Below are 5,155 nucleotides of genomic sequence, written 5' to 3'. Positions count from 1 at the left end.
GCTTTATCTTTCATTCTTCCGCTGTCCGCGAAATAAATTGAATGTGGAGTGTGGAAAGCGTTTTGTTCTTATAATATAACAATACTTCTCCCTCAAACAACACCATGATGACGTCATTCTCGTTTGGCTATACTAACTGACAGTTCGTTTGGCTACATTATACTTTGCCTCCGCTTATCTATGGAATCTATAGTATCTATATTATAAACAACACGCTGAAATTTGACCTTTTTTTTAATCTCTTACAGGCCAAGTTGTGCGGAATTCTACGTATATCCGAAAGACATCATCTTCAAATACATAAACAAAAAGTTTTATAACTACAATGCGCGTACATTCAAATATGTATCAGAGTAATAAAAGCACATCATTTATTGCTATCAACATATTAATAACGTGTAATGCTCAATAAATGAAAAAAATCCTAGGGTCCATTAAATTGTTACGAAATGCAACAGATTGCTTTTCAATACACTGAAGTCTTTTTTTGCACGGTTTTTTTTACGCGGTTTTTTTTACACGGTTATTTTTACACGGTTTTTCGCGATTTACACGGTACGTTTTTAACGATTTCTCGCCAACGATACAACCTATCGACTTGATTTCAATCACATTATCCGTTTCAAGCTATAGGTAATCGAATGGCATACTTAAAAAAAAATCACAATTTTTGGTGTAAATACAGAAATTTTTAAAATATGTCTATATGGACCATATCATGCTTTAATTACAAATGGCATCAAAATCCGATTTTTTAAAAACATTTAAACATGCGAAAAATCAAAATCTCGTAGGTTTTTTTTTACACGGTACGTATCCCCCGTGTAAAAAAAGACCTGAGTGTACTATCCACCTCTACCTTTTCTTATACTTAATAAAAGGGTTGTAACACTTTGCCATACGACTCCACCTCCTGCAATTTTAATAAGCACTTGACATACGTTAAGAATATCTCAAAATTGAGAACGACTCGAAATTAAGTAAGAGTTACTCATATTTGAGTACCGGTTACTCAAATTTGCGAAAACGAAAGTCACTCATAGAATGAGTCAATTTTCCGACGCTTTTCAGAGGAAAACTTCGCGGATATGAGGAAAACTGAATATGGTTTTAGTCTTTCCACTAGTGAACTTTTTATCTGTGTACAATTTTCTTAAATTTTCCCCATATTCAAGAAGTTTTCCGCGGGAAAGTGTCGCAAAATTTATTCACACTATGAGTGACCTACGTTTTAACGATTTTGAGATATCTGAAAAATTTTTGTACATGTGCGATTGGCTTGAAAAGTTTTTTTTTTCTAAATCATAAAAAATAAACTCACGCTGACCCACGCCGCCACGCGCCGCCGCCGAAAGCAAACGGCGTGACGCCGCCACGCCGCCGCCGCCGGCCGAAAATAACATATCACGCCGCCGCCGAATTTTTTTTTGATCGGCGCACAGGTCTACTTTAGTGATCACCCCGGGAGCTGCCGTTGGTTAAGACCAGCAGCTTGGGGCTTTGGGGAGTTCCTTTCAGGGACTCAGTAGTTCCGGGGCTGAAAGGAGTCTTATAATGTGCTGGAACGCCTGGATCGCCGCTTTCAACGGGATTCCATCCGGGAGCTTCTATCCGAATTCAGCGAACCAGCAAATCCAGGAGCAACCAGCATGATAGAAGCACTCAGAATGTTCGATGGAACAATTTATTAAACTAAAGCATCGTTCCTTTCCATTAACGATGCTATTTATCTCCGTCAAGCTTGAGAATTGGCTATCGGTATCTCTTGAAAATTGAAAGTCAGGCAAAACTTTTAAGTACAATTTGGTAAAAATGACTTTTCCAGCAATCAGGAACTAAAAAATAATAATTCCTAGTAGGGTAACAGGGAGTAAAATGAACAATTGATATTTTCAGCGGTGAACTCTATTAAAAATAACCACACAAAAGTGCTTAACAACGTGTTTGGGGTATCATCCAAACAGTTTTTGGAATAGTTGTACCATTTGAGTTATCCTTTAATTATGTTATTTGTTTATTAGGGAAATTATTCAAATTATATGAAAATAAATTAATTAAAGGGTAAAAGGTACATTGCTCGAAATACCTGTAGGTTGAATTGATTGATATTTGAATGAATAAGTACTTAACATCGTCAATTTTTAATTTTACCCTGTATTCCAATTTTACCCCCACTTCCCCTAGCATTCACATTTCAGCGAAGGGTAAGAATAAAATTTATTCGGAGCTAAAAATTTGAGAAAACGTTTTTATTTAAAAACTAAAAAATACAAGCTGAGAATACAGACTGTCCAAGTCTGAAAAAAAGAGCTGTCTAAATCGGGGGTAGACAAAATCGTGACAGCACTGTATTGGTAATCAAAATACATCGACCTAAACTAAATTTTTATTCAGTTCATTTTGTATAAATCACACATAAAAGTAGTGCAGTAGTTGCGGCAGGTCGCTAACTAGCTAGCATTTTATTGTAACTATGTTTATCGTAATAATTTCACCCTTAGGTATTGTAACAGCAACAGTGACTGACTGGTTCAAATTTTTACGACGACAGCACTGATCAAATCCAAAGCTAACACCTTCTTCTTCTTCAATAGGGTTTTGTTCGTATCATAAAGCTCATGCTTCCTTAGCTGTTTGAAGTCACGTTGAAAGCATCAAGCTTTTAGCTCAAACTAAACAGGAGATATCAAAGCTTAATTTACATTTTGCGTTCACCATGGCTATAAAGCCTTCGCATGAAAGTTGAAAGCTGGAAAGCTAGCGCAGCTTTATGCGCCGCTCTGGTGGTGAATTTATTATAGCAATCAACTTTTGTTTTTCGAGTAGTTTCCATGTAGGTTTTCACTAGCTGTGCTTTCATCTGTCTTTTAATTATAATTCTATTACACTGCAGTCCATTAGTATGGTTTGGATATGTTTGAAGTGATTGATATTATTGCCATAATATTGGAGAGATTTCATTGAAGCACAATACAGATTCTTCATATTCTTCTAATACAGTGCGTGTCAGAACAATAGAGCCACCCTTAAACTTATTATCATTAAAAATATTGTATCTCTGTTGTTTGTTAACGAATCATTATGAAGTTTTCAGGACTTATGAAATAATTAAAATGTCATCCTTCCTCAGAATTACACGTAATTTTAATATAAAACTGCTGAAATACTCGTTAAAATGAAATATAGGATGTCCCTCAAAGCAAACGTGGTTTTTATTCATGATGTTGACATACCGTAAAACGGGGGCAAGTTGGTCACTTTTTACCGATAAACCTTAATATTTTTCCAACCATATATTTGGCACCCAAACAAATAGCTCTGAAACCTGTATTAAAAAAATATCATTCTAATGCAGGAATTTGGTTTATAAATTGCTTGTTTGGTTTATAATTTTGAATTGTAATTAAATTAAAAAGTACAAACTTTTAATTCCGAGGTGAAGTTTTTTTTTTTTTTTTCCTCTGGTTTGTTTTTTTCCGTCGATCTTGTTTTCCGCTCAACCAATGCTACCGACGTGCCAGGAAGGCAGCTCCCACACCTGGACCCTACCTATCGACCCATCAACTCATGAACCGGGGACCAACGGCTTTACTTCCCATCCGAAGGAAGGCGTGATCAGAGATGTTATGCCTCAGAACATCCCGGCGGCACCGACTGGGATTGAACCCAGGCCTGCTGGGGTAAGAGGTAATCACGCTTACCACTACACCACCGGCACCGTTCGGGGTGAAGTTGTTGATGCAGATTTTCATACAATGCATTATTCTGAACTTAGCCTTTATACTTGATTTGTGTTCGCTGAAGAAGAATTTAATGGTTGGAGATGCTTAACGTCAAATATCAGACTTAAAGTGATCATTTTATACAATGATGCTGAAACCATAAGAAGCGCCTTTGGTAGACATGTTCAGGGAAAAATTATCAAAATCGTAAAATTTAAAATGGCTGCACCTCTTACGTACACATTCAGGGAAAAATTAAAAAACAATGTTCAATTTGAAATGGCTACCACCCTGGAAAAAAATTAAAAATAATATATTTGAAATAGCTTGCGCCGGAATATTAAAAATAATTCAAATCGTTCAATTTGAAGTGGCTAGCGCCTCTGATATACATGTTCAGGAGAAAATATAAAAGAATTTAAACCTGCGAAAATCTGAAAAAATACGAAATTTCAAATGTTTTGCGCCCCTGGTAGACAAGTTGTGGTAAAAATTGAACGAAAATGCTAAACATAAAATGCTTGATCTCGTTCCGGTGAACGAAGCTGCAGGACTGGAATGTTCTATCCTAGAAGCCCCAGAGCTTTTGATTGGCATCGACACCAATCATCCTGCGTTGGAAGTTTCCATCAACCTATTTGTTCCTGTTCGCTACGATAACCCCCCTGTTGATGTACATGAGCTCGACTTTCGTAGAGCAGATTTCGTCGCGCTGAGTCACTCGCTTGCCCAGGCAGATTGGCAGTTCCTTGACACGTGTTCATCTATTGATGAAGCCGTCAACTACTTCGCTGAGGTCGTTGGAAGGGCAATAACTGATTATGTCCCATTGAGGAGACCCTCTCCCAAACCCGCATGGTCCAATGCTCGACTACGGAATTTGAAGCGTCTGAGATCGAAGGCCCTCCGTAAATACTGCCGTACCCGTAACCCATTCACCTAACGATTATTTTCAACAGCGAGCAACGAATATCGCACATATAACCGCATTCTTTACAAGGGGTGTGCAGGCTAATTTACGGCTTAATTCAAAGCAGTTCTGGTCATTCGCGAATACCAAACGAAACGAGGAGGGGCTACCAGTCGAAATTCACCTGGGTGATAGAATCGCCAGAAATTCCTTTGAGAAATGTAATCTTCTGGCAGAACATTTTAAAAGCATTTTCAATGACACTACGGCTTCGTTGTCCCAAGTTGCTGAAGCGGTGAGGGACACTCCCAGTGATGCTTTCAATTTTTCGATTACCTCGGTTACAGTAGACCTCGTCGAATCCGCCATCATGAAGCTGGAATTTTCTAATGCTGCTGGCCCTGACGGGATCCCCTCAAGCATCCTGAAGCGATGCTGTTCAGAGCTTACAACACCGCTTTCGAAGCTGTTCAATATTTCATTACAGCAGGGGGAGCTCCCTACGCGTTGGAAATCGTCATTC

Source organism: Ochlerotatus camptorhynchus, unplaced genomic scaffold, assembly GCF_037179485.1.
Source record: "Ochlerotatus camptorhynchus isolate MF236.1 unplaced genomic scaffold, CSIRO-AGI_Acam_v1.1 ptg000291l, whole genome shotgun sequence".
NCBI classification, from domain to species: domain Eukaryota; kingdom Metazoa; phylum Arthropoda; class Insecta; order Diptera; family Culicidae; genus Ochlerotatus; species Ochlerotatus camptorhynchus.
The sequence above is the reverse complement of the archived record's forward strand: the minus strand, read 5'-3'. Positions refer to the sequence as shown.